The sequence below is a fragment of the Rutidosis leptorrhynchoides genome, chromosome 1, assembly GCF_046630445.1.
Source record: "Rutidosis leptorrhynchoides isolate AG116_Rl617_1_P2 chromosome 1, CSIRO_AGI_Rlap_v1, whole genome shotgun sequence".
NCBI classification, from domain to species: domain Eukaryota; kingdom Viridiplantae; phylum Streptophyta; class Magnoliopsida; order Asterales; family Asteraceae; genus Rutidosis; species Rutidosis leptorrhynchoides.
In genome coordinates this window covers 695,820,472-695,835,949 of record NC_092333.1, presented here as the reverse complement: position 1 = coordinate 695,835,949, position 15,478 = coordinate 695,820,472, and the positions used below count along the sequence as shown (strand labels likewise).

General features: G+C 33.2%; 1 long non-coding RNA gene across 1 annotated transcript; it reads right to left on the bottom strand.

Annotated features, from left to right (window-relative positions):
- Positions 1-234: 234 nt before the first annotated feature.
- Positions 235-2,254, bottom strand: LOC139886113 (uncharacterized). Its single transcript, XR_011772274.1, has 3 exons — positions 2,074-2,254; positions 926-1,281; positions 235-819 (listed from the first exon to the last, which is right to left on the bottom strand). It is a non-coding gene; the product is annotated as an uncharacterized lncRNA (long non-coding RNA).
- Positions 2,255-15,478: the final 13,224 nt, after the last annotated feature.

The following is a 15,478-nucleotide window of genomic DNA, read 5'->3' as shown; positions in this document are numbered from 1 at the left end:
ATAACTTTATATTCTTGTTGCTAATTGATTGATAGATAATTTAAATATAAAAATCATCAAAGAAATGATATAGCAGTACATCAGTACATGAATGTGCCTAAGGAACAAACCTTGCTACTTGTAAGCACAATACATTGAGCTAAAAAGAAACCCAAAGGGACTAATTAAAGAATGCATACAGCATTCAAGAAAACAACATCAAAGCATCCCTACACTGAATAAGGCTAACACCATACAAATACAACTTCAAAATACAGTCACCTGCTACTCTGCTAGCTCCTCTAACATAAGCCCTAATTAACTAGGAGTAAATTTACAAATAGAACACGATTTTAATGACAGCCAGAAACTTCAAGATTGAATAACATCCACCCAATAAACAAGCAATAATAATGAAGAGGATATCGGGTTTGGGTTCGGATTTGGGAGTAGGTTTGAAAATGATCTTTTTGAGTTTGAGCGGGTAAATCTTGGGCACGTTGATGACTGTTGATGCTGCTGATTCGTCAAGACGGTAAAAATAAATACAAAGTTGCCCCTTTCGATGATCGATAGTGGCTTCGACCTTGTCAAGATGGTAAGAAATGCTCGGGATTTTAAACATCAGTTTTGGGGTTGGCTCAGAACGATTGGCAGAACGATCATCTTTGTCGATACCGGTTACCATTACATGATCACCGACAACAAAGACGTTGAGGTTGTTCTTTTCAATACGATGAACGTATGCAGTAACGCGCGCCCTTGTAGGATCAAGGCTCAAAATCGTGCCTTGATTGAGTTTGTTCTTATATTTCGCTTCAAACACTTCAGCAGTCAAACCTGATCGATCACATGTATATATATTATGTCATAACGCATTCATGTACTAATATACTCCAACAATTATACTAAGCTCACAAACATAAAAGTTAAAGAAGTTAACAACCTTGAATTAAGGGGATGACATTTTTGGGAAGTTCATCAAGAAAATCTTTGAATCTGTAACCCCAAAGTATCAGAAAATTCGGTGTGTAAGCTCCTACGGTAGAAAGTTCATGCAAAACCTTAACCATGCTCTCATCACTCAACTTATGAAGCAGTTCTGTTCATATAAAAATAATATTATTGAAACTTCATCTATTAACTTCACCATTTTAGTATTGACAATCGATGATAGACAACTAAACAAGTAAAAGAAATAGAATAAACCTTGGTACAAAGGCCTGATTTCATCGACACGAAGATTATCATCTGCACGAGACTTCATTTTTTCGACCGCCTCCATGATATTCCCCATCAGAACTGATTATGATTTATTACAAGGAAAGTCAAGTAAATTAATACTCCAATTCCAATTAAGGGTGCGTTTGATAAAACTGAATGATTTAGCATACAATGATTCAGAGCTCTGAATAGTTCATAGGCTCTGAATCAGTATTATTCTGAATAAAAATGCACTGTTTGATTGGAGTTCTAAATCAACACTCTGAATGATATGAAATTACCATTTTAACCTTTACACACTCAATGTCAAGGTGTTATTTCTAATCAGTTTAATTCTTTATGAATCATTTATCATCTAATACCAACATATAATGATTATAAGTACAATTTCACCCATCGATTGTGAATACCAACTGCAAAAGTTGGTTCATGAGTGAACCATAACTTAAAACATTTGGTTTTAACCATTACAACCCACAACTACATGCCCACTTATTAACAACTCACATCCAAATGATTCTTTATTTTTTCTAAAAAGAAACAAAAACATATATAATAGATATATATAAAAAGAATTAGATGTACAAATATAGTGATATACAGAAGGTCCATCTTATCTTTGAGGCAAGAATGCAACACACAGGTAACAACCCAAATAACCACCTGCCCTTGTCTAATGTTCTAACAGCGAAACAAAGGAAAAACAGTAGGCCACTTGGGGGCTACCAACACATGACATTAGACTTCATTACATACACGTTTATACATAGAAATTGCTTTGACCCAGATGAAAGTCAAGAATAGTAGCAATTCGTCTAGATTAGTAGCAAACCAAAAAATATGATAAAAATAGAAAGAAATGTAATATACCTTGGCCAGGTGTAGGACTGACTAGATTAGTGAAGAAATCTTTGAAAGATTGACGAGCTTCATTGTTAGTGTCTGGATTAGCAATGGTGCTATAATTAGCACGCAAACAACGATGTTGATGATGACCGTTTGAGGTTAAGTAACGCTCAAACCCTAACCCTAATTGTTGCTCAGATCTTGAAAATCTCGTGACTTGTTTTACAGATTTCAACAAATTGTTGTCTGCATTAGCAATGGTGCTATAATTAGAGGCCAAACAGCGATGGTGATGATGATGAGTTTTTGATGTTAAGTAACGCCCAAATCCAAACCCTAATTGTTTTGCACTTTTCAACAAAGCCATCTTTATTCTTTTTAATAAATTTTATATGTATGAAATGAAATTCCTCTCGATAAACACACGGATAATGATAAGAAGGAGGAGGGAGATCCATTTTTAAAATCCCCAAAAATTTAGGGTTAGAAAGTTTTCTTTTCCTACAAGACTTCTTTAAACAAATCGCATTGTTTCCGAAACGACAAAGTGCCAAGCAGATTTAATCATTTAAAAGTCCGGCACTGCAATATTCATTTATTTAAATTTTTTTTTTTTTTTTTTAAACTCAAAAACTCTTTTAATCTGGCGCCCTTATGTATCTATAATCTATCTATAATCTATACCCTTATATAAATCGTGAAAATTAATCTTAGTTGTTACCATCTTAATACACTACTTACACTACAAGGAAAATGCTCATTTGTGACGATCTTTTAGTGACGACTCAATATTTGGTCACTAATAATGCTATTTAGTTACCATTAAAAAAGTGGTCACTAAACGATATTAGTGACCAAACAAATGGTCACTATAGTGACCAATTTTGATATTTTGGTCTCTAAAAATATTTTGTGACGGATCTATAGCGACGAGAAGTTACCAACCTATTATGGTCACTAACTTGATTTAGTGACCATTTTAATGTTATTAGTGACCAATAACTTTCGTCACTAAAGCTCATTTTTCTTGTAGTGTTAATTACACTGCTGATGTGTAATTACTGAAATTAAACTAGATTAACACTAATTAATCCTATAAATTTACACGTGGCAGACTAAATACAAGATTAGGGATAACCATCACGTCCAAATCAACATGAGCGGTCTCCACCCCTACTAAATAATTAGGGTTTCACTTTGCGAATAGACAGCAATACCCACCATAATGCCGTACAACAATGGCGATGGAAGGATCGTAATGCACGACTGATGTTCCTATTCGCAACTAATCACTGTCGCGTCAACCCCAATGTATCATCTTTCACAATTCTTTCACTCATTATGAGCTTTTTGTTGTTTGATGTTAAAATGCTCCCTTTTGTTTTTGTTTTAAAGTGATTTAATTTTCTTTAGTTGTTTGATTATAAAGTGATTTATGTTTTGAAAAATAGGGTTCTTATTATACATACAGCAAGTGATCTTAGAATTTGAATATGGTTATGTATCTGCAAATTGACAATCTCTAATTGTTGGTGTATTTATCTCTTTGTTTTTTTATTTGTATTTGTTTATGATTATTGTAAGTTGAGATTTAATATAAGTTTTTGTTTTTAAGAATGCTAATTTTGATTGCACACTAAGTGTTTGATAAAATGATTGAATGACTAAAAAGAAAAAGCTTTAAGGTGTCCTTATCTTGTCTCAGATTCCAAATAGGTTCCTCTTCAATTCAAATGATTTAAGTAGGGTGGTACATGTGTTTCTACATTTCAGAAGTTATCTTTTAGAGAGGCTAATGAGAGAAGTGGAATGTAAAGAGAAACCAACAACAGGAGCAAAAGAGGAAGCTGGTTTAAGTATAGTTTAGATGCTGCTGCTAAGGTGGATGAGTTTTAAGACGGCACCATACACTGCAAAGGAACAAATGAAGTTTCTTAGCAGTTGCCCGTTTATCAGAATTAAGTTAATGTTATTCAATGTTTAACATGTCTAAGTTGATTAGTTTGGCTATCCATCATAAATTACCCGATTTGATTTTATTAAGAAGAACGTTGCCTGAATAAGTCACCAATTGGTCTATCACATGAATCTCTACTGATATCAAGATTCGACTTATTTTTCTGGGCTTACAAGCATTCTTGTCAAACTCGAAACTTAATCATCTAAGTCAATGATCTTGGTTTAAAAAGTACATATTTAGGCCGTGCTGAAAGAATATATCAAATGCCTAAGATGAACTTATCAGTATGTGTGTATGTGAACCTCATAAATTTCGCGTGATTATGTTGCTTATATAGCTTTGTTTAATCGAATTTTCTCTTTTTATGATGTAGAAATATGGGAAAATTGATGTAGTAGCACCAGATGCTGCTGCTAATCTTTCAGTTGATGCGATTCTTTAAACTAAAGAAACATCCCTCAACAAGCTATGGGAAATCAATGCTAACACGTCTTTATTGCTTCTTCAGGTAAGTCTCATTCATAACTTCTTATTTATGAATTTATTTTTTTGTAAGCAACTAGGGCAGGGTATCTCAGTACCTATACTACTAACTGAAAGTTATCAGTCGGGCTGGTTAGTAACATAAAAAAATGGTTATCCACAAACACTTTAAGTTTTTTATTTTCTTGAATTTTACTAATGATAAATAATGTTGTAAGTAATAATGTAATAAATTTTATCCAGCTTTTTATAATAATGAAATGATTGAGGAGCTTTTATGTATATTGAATACACTTTAGGTTAACTTTTAATCTGTTTGGACCGTTTGACGTTTTAATTAATTTAAGAATTTGACCCATTAGAGGCAAACGTATACGTAAATTTAAATGTTTATCCATACATGGGTTAAAATTGTCACCTGTCAGACAATTCTGAAACTGAATGATGTAAGCTTTGGCCCCCTTAATTCCTTCCTTTTGTCAATGTGTTTGTCTATATTCAGTGATTATGTATCATAACATGTGGGAAGCAGAAAATCCTTGCAAGAATTAGGTACAGTTAATAACTAATTATTTGGGCATAGTAGTACATAGTAACATCAGTATACACATATCTATAATCATCTGCTAGGTGATTATAAATCAATACTAATGTGTGTGTGTTTTAAGTTTCAACGAGTGCGGTACTGAAGATAGAGTTTTATGGTTTTACGAGTCTTTAGAGTTTGATTTGTGATGAAGAATATAAACTTATAATTAAATTTTTGTTTTTGATACAGAGTAAGTTGTTTGATTTTCGTATTTGATTGTGGTGGATTGTATGGTACTAAATAAAATAGAATGATCTTTCGTTTTTTTATTTCCTCTCGTGTTAAGCTTCTCAAGTGATATTCTGATTGTAACCTTATTATCCATTTGATTAGGTGGAAGACTCAGTTCTTCTCGCCCATTTTGTTGAAGGTATTTATTTATAAATATAAAGCCTTTTTCCATTAAAAATGGAAGTGAGTTGTCGAATGAGTTGTGGATTAGAAGTGATGACACATAGCTGGGATAATAAGAAGATAGGTTAGCTGAATTTTCAAATGATCATGCATTCTAGACAATACAGCCTATCTTAATATGAATTTTTGTTTTTTAAAAGGTTAATCTATATGTTGTGTGTTCATGGTACCAAAAAATTAATGAAAACCTAACAGCCACTTCTCATGGAAATAGAAGCAACAATGCCCAAAATAATTCAAGTGTTTCAATTTTAAGCATGATGTTTGGTAGCAAATCATTATTAAGATATCTATCAACTTTGGCATGGTAGACCTATTGTAACATCCCGCGTTTTTCCGTTAAATTTATTTTTAACACCGTCTTTTTTTTAGATAATACCTTTTGTTATCTAAATTCGCGTCTTCCGTTAACTAACGTTCATAATATTTCCGTTATTTAATTATAACATCACTCGTTTACTCGAACGTTTTTAAAATATTCGTTTGGTTAATTCCCGCACCCGCTTTGAAACTCGAGGGACCAAAGTTGCAAAGGGGCCTAACTAGTTGATTAGGTCAACTAGTCAAACCCCACCATCACCACTCATTCACTTCACCTCTCTTCTCCCTTTTTCTCTCTAGCTCAAGAACACTCTTTTTCTCTCAATCCATTCAATCATCATCTAAATCCGATTGGAGAAGCAAACATCGAAACAAATTACATATTTGGAATCCTCTCTTCATCCTCTACATTTTGGTACCAATTTCATCACATTTGGGTAACATTTCTAAAACACTGGATTTCTCTAAATTCATTTTATATACTTGAAATAGTGTTAGTTAGTGTCTATGGCTCGTGTCTAGCATGAATATATGATTTACTTCTCGAATTGTTGTTTTGAGTAACTAGTTTGAACATTTGAAATGGGTTTGCTTAATCTTGAATTTTGGGTGATTAAATGTTGTTTAAATGTTAAAGTTCATGTATTAAATGTGTTACTAGCATCATTAGCTTCATTTTGATGTGTAGGTTGATTTAGAAAAGCTTCATTTACAAAATGGTTGAATTCATGATTTTGATTAGGGTTTGATGAACTCTAAAACGAACTTTTGATGCTTTGAATGCCATAAAATGTTATTAGTTAGTGATTATTTGTAATGTATGTTTCAATACCTTCAAAACGGCATATCATATGTGTGAATTGGATTCCCAAGTCAAGAAATGCGTTTTATGAACTTGAAACGTTGATTTTGAACGTTTAATGATCATTTATTGAGGTTTCCTTTGTTTTTAATGATGGAATTGATTGATGAAATGTGTTTAGTTGTATTCCTCTTTAAATTACCTTTCCAACGATATAAGATACGTGTTTTGAATGTTAACGAGTCAAAAGTTATGATCGTTTGAAGTTGAAATCGTCTAAGTGTAAACTGCCCCAGAATTGCTGCACCAGATGCAGATGCGGCGCATCTGCCTCAGATGCGGCGCATCTGAGGCAGACTGCCTAAAAATGTCAAATTTCGCTTATTTCTAAGTATGCTACGCACCCTCGATCAATATGAAACTTGGCCAACATGCTTATACATGACTTCTAAGCTCAGGAAAATAGTTCGGGACCCGACCCGACCCCGTTGACTTTTTCGTTGACTTTGACCAAGTTTGACTTTTAGTTAAACTTAACAAAACACTTATGCAATCGTTCTAATCTTATTTTATACTTGATTCTTTCATGAAACTTGACAACGTGATTCACATGCTATATATTCGAGTCGTAACGAGCCATAGGACTAATTGAACACATTTCGCCCGACCTTGTGTCGTAACCGGTTAATTTATACAACTTACTTGTTTAGGTCGAAGCTAAGAAACTATCATGCACACGTTTACTTTGTGAAGTACTTTTATACTCGTGCACTCGAGGTGAGATCATAGTCCCATCTTTCAAACAACTTTTATGCTTTAAACTATGGGATGAGAAACATATACGTATCATACTTTACACTTTGAACACAAGTACGAAAACGAACATTCCACGTACGGGTTTGAACAAAAATCATCAATTCAATTATCATTAGTTACACTTGTAGGGTGTAAACGAGAACTTATATTATGTGATCACATGGGCTTGACGAGCCTCATTCGGACGGTTCGCTACCGTTGGCGGATGAAATATATTTTCGAGTATAGTGTATGTTCTAACACTACGTAACATGGTACAAAACAGTTAAGTTTGATAATTGGGTGGCCGCGAAACAAACAACAACTTTGGAATGCAAATGATTTTGATAATCATCTTATATTAAATATTGTGGTTCAAATACAACGTTTACTAAAACACCTATGATTTCACCAACGTTTTTCGTTGACAGTTTTCTATATGTTTCTCAGGTTCATACATGACTATTTGATACATGCTTCCGCGTACACTTTGATTACTTGCTTGGAGTCAAGCATACATGCATACGCTAGTGATAGCACATTTGGATTCAAACATATTGTTTACATACTTACGCTATTTATAGCAACTGTGATTTTCAACTAATTATGTCGCAAGTTATTTCATTTTTACATTACTACTTTTGTAAACTTAAACTTGTTGTCGATCCGATTGGTAAACTAAACTTTGCAAATCTTGTACTTTCAAATGAATGCGACATAATTTTGGTCAAACGAGTCTCATATAGGGACTACGACCACGTAACGAGACTTAAGTTAGCGGCGCCGTCAATGACGATTTTGTCGGGTCGGTACACCTATGATCCACACTTTTCTTTTCTGTCCTTAAATTATACACGAGTAACCTGAATGTATCTCTTAAATAGTTTTGTATTTTGTACTGATCTATCGGCATGTTATATTAGTAAATTCTCCACAAACAGGTAACTATTCGTGGCTGCATAGGTGATATATATTTTGCTTTATAGTGAGCCTGCATTTTAAATTTGCAATCGCTATTGTGTTCTTTTCATTAGATATTGCTAACATCAGCAGAACGGATAAGTGGTTCTAATGTTAGTTGTTCAGGTTGAAGGTTTAAAAATTTTAATACACGTATTGATTTCTATAAATTTTGTTATGAGATATTATTATAACATATGGGCGAGAAATGTTGAATTCTCATCCTAACGATTATTTGTATAGAGAAATTCGCAGCGAATTGTAAAGCTTATAGCAGTTCGAGCTCAAATTTTTTTATTAGAATAATAGAATTAATCTGTATGTTAACTACTGTCATTGCTACTTCACTTGAAATTTATAAGGCATGTTAAAGTTCACATTTTTATACAAATGATACCAGCTATAGAGATGATGAGCTTCCATTCCACTATGTAAAAGAGTTGCGGTGATCTTCTTGTCTTGATACTACCGATTAATCTTTAACCATATTTCACCTATTTTAATTTTCATAGCTTACTTGCAACTCCTCGGGTGCATAATGGTTTGTTGGGGATTACAATTTGATTTTATGTGTTGAAAAAATTAACTACATTGTGGATTACAATTCGATTTTCTGTGTTGAAAAAAATAACCATATACTCATATTTTAATTGTTTGACTCATTTAATTTTGTACGGTTATTTTACCCACACGTACAACTCACGGGGTTTTTGATTGTATCATATAAGTAATCAGTATTTTTTTTTTGGAACTGCAAGTAATCAGTATAAAAATAACTCTTTAATACATTTGCTTTCAATATAGATACTATCACTAATGAACGATTTTGTCATTCTAATCGTATCATACACTTAATCGGTGCCAATATTAACATCTTCGAATGCTATTTTATAGAGCTGACGTGGAATGCACGGGCTCATACAAATGGATTTAGTACAAATGGAGGTTGAAACAAGAGAAGTCTAAGAAAAAACCAAACCTCTGTGTGTCTTATGAATTTAGCCGTTTTTGAATTGAAAGTCGACTAAAGTCTGGCACAAAATGTTTGTTTACTTACCACTTTAAAGAGCGTGTGTTTCGTCTTTTACATGTTTAAAACAATCCTTAAATTTTAGTTGTTTTTTGAATAAATGAATGATCAATTGTTTTTCAAGTATTGTTATGTTTATTCTTTGTACTTTACCAATTCAACAACATCCGTACTTGTGATACTATCCGTTGAAGTAGCATTAATTCATACAACTTTTAAAATTCATTATGTTGTTTGCGGATGAGTTCACGTGCATCACACGGGCTCATTAATCTAGTTTATGTATAAATACAGAATATAATTATCCGTTGAATTGTGTGTCGCCGGTTGTTGCTGGCGACTGCTAGAGGCTGTTGTTGGACCGCTTGAGTCTGAGGGTTTATAAATGTTGTTAGAAAATTGGTGAAGATGACTGGCTCCTTTCGGATTGATTCTGCATTTGGATCTGGTTGGTTGCCGTGAGTTTGGTTCGTTTATTCAATTTTTTCGTAGTTGGGTCTCTTGTGGGCTTGATGTTGTTGTCGGCGCTGTTGACGTAGTTGACTTCGGTAAATAGGCCTCAGGTTAGGTGTTCTTGGGTTGCCCGGTGATTGAGTTGAATTTTCAGTTTCTGCGGGGTGTTGATGCGGAGTTGGTTACGGGATCGGGTTTATGTGTTTGTGTGTAGGCTTTAGGATTGGTGGTTTGATTTTATGTAATCTCATTGTATTGTAATTGTTATTCAATTGGGCTCGCTCTGTAGTTATTGTTGTCGTTCATATTGTTTAGAACGAACAGAGCGATGGTCAATGTTTTTTGGTCGTTTGTGACCAGTTACGTTCAGATCGTTACAATCTGCACTCTGTTGTACCACCGGATCTTCAGGTCTGCTATATATATACATATTAATATTTTTGTCAAAAAAATAATACAGAATATAATTATAATAATTATTATTATATTATAATTATAATTATAATTATATATAAAATAAGACATAATAAATAATTAATATACATCAAAATAAGGATTATTCTAAACATAGTCCTTAGTATACTCTTAGGATGCTTAGACCATACATAAATAAGTTATTTGTAAATTATTTAAAACCACCTCAGTGGCGAGTTTAAGGTTTGATCTGTGAAGTCCCGTGACACTACTAGTTTAGAATAATGAACATCAAACACCTCAGACAACAAAATATGAACATCAGACACACAAATAGATTACCACGAAGAATATGATACCATGTAACAAATTGAACGACTTACTCTATTTATTCATGTGCTTGGTCGGGAGTATGAGATGGAAAAAGTAATAATTGATAATATTGATTGTATAAGATAATAGTATCATTATCCATTAATATATAATCCATCATTAGTACTCACATACGGCATAACTAACAACAACAACAACAACAAAATCCAATACCACATAAGTGGTATATGAGGGAGGTGAGATGTAAACAATTCTTCCCTATCCGAGAATAAAAACAAGTCATTTCTCTACCCAGAGTAAAACACACTCCGTATAGAGAGATTGCTTCAGAGTGGACCTCCGGCCAATAAGTAGAATTTTTATTTTTGTAAAAAATAATAATATTTATATAATAATAATAATAATAATAATAATAATAATAATAATAATAATAATAATAATAATAATAATAATAATAATAATAATAATAATAATAATAATAATAATAAAATTTAGACATCATGAAAATGGTAAAATCAAATTTTCATGGATTTTAAATCCTGAATGAAATTTAATTTACGCTCTAAGAGTTAGTTAAGTCGCCAATAAATCGACGCTTGCTGTCGACTCAATAACTAGAGCCGTCATACGGCATAACTAAGGAATATAGTAAATACTCATTTTATGATCCTCTAAAAATTTTGCATCTTGTTGATATTATAAAAACATCAGCGTAACTTTTAAAATCAGTTCTTTTAGTAAACAGTTAATAAAATTATATAATATTTCTATCTTAAAAAACAAAAATTTCAAGTAGTACTATGTAAACATAGATATCTAGTATGTAATTATAGATTACTGTATTTAGAGTTGGTGTTAATAAATTTCTATTACGTATACCTTTTTTTTTCCTCAAAAAACTATAACTTCATAAAACTCGGGGACATTCATCAAAAAAATGAAGCCTCAAAACAATTACATTCGAACGATATCAAAGGCCAAACACAATAAAACAACACCACCGAGAGAGGCACTAACTAAATACAAAGAACGGAATAAACGACAAACAAAAGAGACCATCCACATAACAAAAACTAAAAAGTTAACCCGTGCCACCAAAAAACGCTCACACCAACTTCATATCCCCTCGACATTAAAATTCGTCAATTCCTCCCAATGAACCTTGCGGACCTTAGTTTTCTTGTTCTTTTGCTTATGTGTTGGACCCGCTCACGAACCAATCCTCTTTCCTTCAACCTGACAAACGTTGAGATCTTTGGTAGCTTCCTCAAAAAATTAGGCATTTTTGGTTGATGACGAAGCATCGACATTTCCCCTATTACAACTCGTCGAAGCTGCTACCAACCCAGAACCCGAACCCGAAACTCCAACTGTAAGACAAATCAAATCAGGACATCCCGAGGCTTTCTGGCCCAAAACTTCACCCATAACCAAATTAGGCCCATTATTCGAAGGCCCCTCAACCTGACCCGTATGGGCCGAACTTAACAACCTTTGGACCAATTTACTGTTAGGATATTAGGACCCAAACAACGCAAGTGATTCTTCAAGATCACTCACCCACTTAATGAACGAAAGAATGTAAATGCGAAAAAGTAAATCGACACAAGATATAACGTGGTTATATGCAATCGTTGTGATTGCTTTAGTCCACGGACCAACTAGAGATCGTTTATTTACTGAATATTTGAGAGTGGTGTGTTACAATGACTATGAATGAGCTCTATATATAGAGCAAACAAGAAACCAACCAAACTACAACTTGATCTTCAAGTGTGCTAGTAATCATGAAAGATAAACCAACTAGCCATGCTTTACACCCACTAATGACATGATCACAGCCACAATTAGTGGTGTAAAGCAACCCACTAAGCACCTAAAGTGAAAGGAGAATCAATCAAGATCGGATCCCATGTGTGCAAGTTGCCCACTTGCTGCCAGACATCGTGCGCGCCGTGCACACTTAAACGTGCGCGCCGTGCACACTCCCAAACTTCGAGCAAGCCTTCTGATCAAAACTTCTCTAGTGCGCGCAGGGAGCGCGCCGCGCACCATCACCGCGCACAATCAATTTGCTCTGTTTTTGATCTGTTTTTCTCTGTTTCACGCTTACCGAAATCTGCAAAATCCGTGCAAGTGTTGAAACATTTTTTTTTTCTCGTTTTGTATAAATGTCTCCATACTCTAACAAATCTCCCACTTGGAGACTTTGAACAAAACTCCAATCATATCAATGAATTAACCAAGAACATTAAACCACCTTCGATTACCGCCAAATATCATTTGGGACACGCACGCTCAACACATACTTCGGATGAGTAGACTTTCGATAAAAGGTCTTCAATACTACTTGTTAAACTTGTAACACCATTCACATCTCTAGTTGAGCTCTTCTCTCATCAATTCATGAGAAGACCAATTGAGGTAATGCAAAACCTCAATTTCTCCGTTGTAACCACCTTAGTAAACATATCGGCAGGATTCTTCGTACCAAGGATTTTCTCCAAGAATAAAGTGCCATCATTTATATGTCGTCAAATAAAATGATATCTTATCTTGATGTGTTTCGTTCGACTATGAAACACCGGATTCTTCCCAAGATGAACCGCACTTTGATTATCACAATACAAGACGCAATAGTCTTGTCTTTTACCCAACTCGCCTAAGAAGTTCTTCAACCACACTAGCTCTTTAGAAGCTTCCGCAATAGCCATGTATTCGGCTTCGGTGGTTGACAAAGCAACTGATAATGCTAAAAACGAACATATATTTCATAGCATTATTCCTCAAGAAAGACAAGTTTTTAGTTGCAATTGTTCTATTTACAAGTGATATTCGTTTAAATAATAAAAGGTGAAGACAAAAGACAGATTCGACGAATTGAAGATGCAAACGACCAAAAAGCTCAAAAGTACAAAATACAATCAAAGAGGTTCCAATTATTGATAAGAAACGTCTCGAAATTACAAGAGTACAAGATTCAAAACGCAAAGTACAAAATATTAAATTGTACGCAAGGACGTTCGAAAATCCGGAACCGGGACCAGAGTCAACTCTCAACGCTCGACGCAACGGACTAAAAATTACAAGTCAACTATGCACATAAATATAATATAATATTTAAATAATTCTTATAATTATTTAATATATTATATTTATTTATAAAACCGTCGGTAAACAAAGAGCCAAACTCGTGTGAGCTGTAAAAGCAAACTCCGCGACTCGCGGAGTTTGAAGGCCAAAAATTCCGCGAGTCGCGGAGCCCCAAGTTTTCAAAATCCCTATAAAAGCAAACGAATTCTGATCGCAAAAATCACCAATATATCCATCCATCTATCTAAACGTATATATTTATATTTATATTATAATTTTAATTTTAATTTTAATTCTAATAATAAGGGTATGTTAGCGAATGTTGTAAGGGTGTAAGTCGAAATTCTGTCCGTGTAACGCTACGCTATTTTTAATCATTGTAAGTTATGTTCAACATTTTTAATTTAATGTCTCGTAGCTAAGTTATTATTATGCTTATTTAATCCGAAGTAATCATGATGTTGGGCTAATTACTAAAATTGGGTAATTGGGCTTTGTACCATAATTGGGGTTTGGACAAAAGAACGACACTTGTGGAAATTAGACTATGGGCTATTAATGGGTTTTATATTAACTAAACAATACCTTGTTAATTTAATATACAAACTTATAATTCGACGTATTTATATATAACCACATACGCTTGACTGGGTACGGTGGGCGGGATATCTATAAATACCTATAATTATTCATTTTACCAGATACGGAACTGGATTAATAGTTAATAGACTTGTTGAAACAGGGGTGAATTACATTCAAGGGTAATTGGTGTAATTGTTAACAAAGTAGTAAAACCTTGGTTTACACGCAGTCGATAACCTGGTGTATTCATTAAACAAAGTATTAAAACCTTGTTACAATTCGAATCCCCAATTAGTTGGAATATTTGACTTCGGGAATAAAAATAATTTGACGAAGGCTTTCGCTCTTTATATTTATGACTGATGGACTATTATGGACAAATCCGTATGGACATATTAAATAATCCAGGACAAAGGACAATTAACCCATGGGCATAAAACTAAAATCAACACGTCAAACATCATGATTACGGAAGTTTAAATAAGCATAATTCTTTTATTTCATATTTAATTTCCTTTATTTTATATTTAATTGCACTTCTAATTATCGCATTTTTTAATTATCGCAAGTTTATTTTATCGCACTTTTATTATTCGCAATTTCATTATCGTTATTTACTTTACGCTTTAAATTAAGTCTTGTATTTATTTATTATTTTACATTTGGTTTTAACTGCGACTAAAGTTTTAAAATCGACAAACCGGTCATTAAACGGTAAAAACCCCCCTTTATAATAATAATATTACTTATATATATATTTGTATTTTTATAAAAGTAAACTAATATAGCGTTAAGCTTTGTTTAAAGATTTCCCTGTGGAACGAACCGGACTTACTAAAAACTACACTACTGTACGATTAGGTACACTACCTATAAGTGTTGTAGCAAGGTTTAAGTATATCCATTCTCTAAATAAAAGGATTTTTAGTTTACTTTTATTAAAAGTCGTTTTTATAAAAATACGTTTTAAATATTCGAAAATATAAAAAGAAAAACAAAAATATAAATATTTTTAAGATTTTGTTAAATATTTAAGTTTTATAAAGTTTCTTTATTTTTATTTTAGTATAAGTTTTATTTAAATATCTTTTATTTATATAAAAACAGAAAATTAGAAAACATAAAAAAAAACGCGTAAAAATTAAAACTGTACCAGAGTTGAAATTTGAACCCCGCGACTCGCGGGGTTTGATGCTTTGA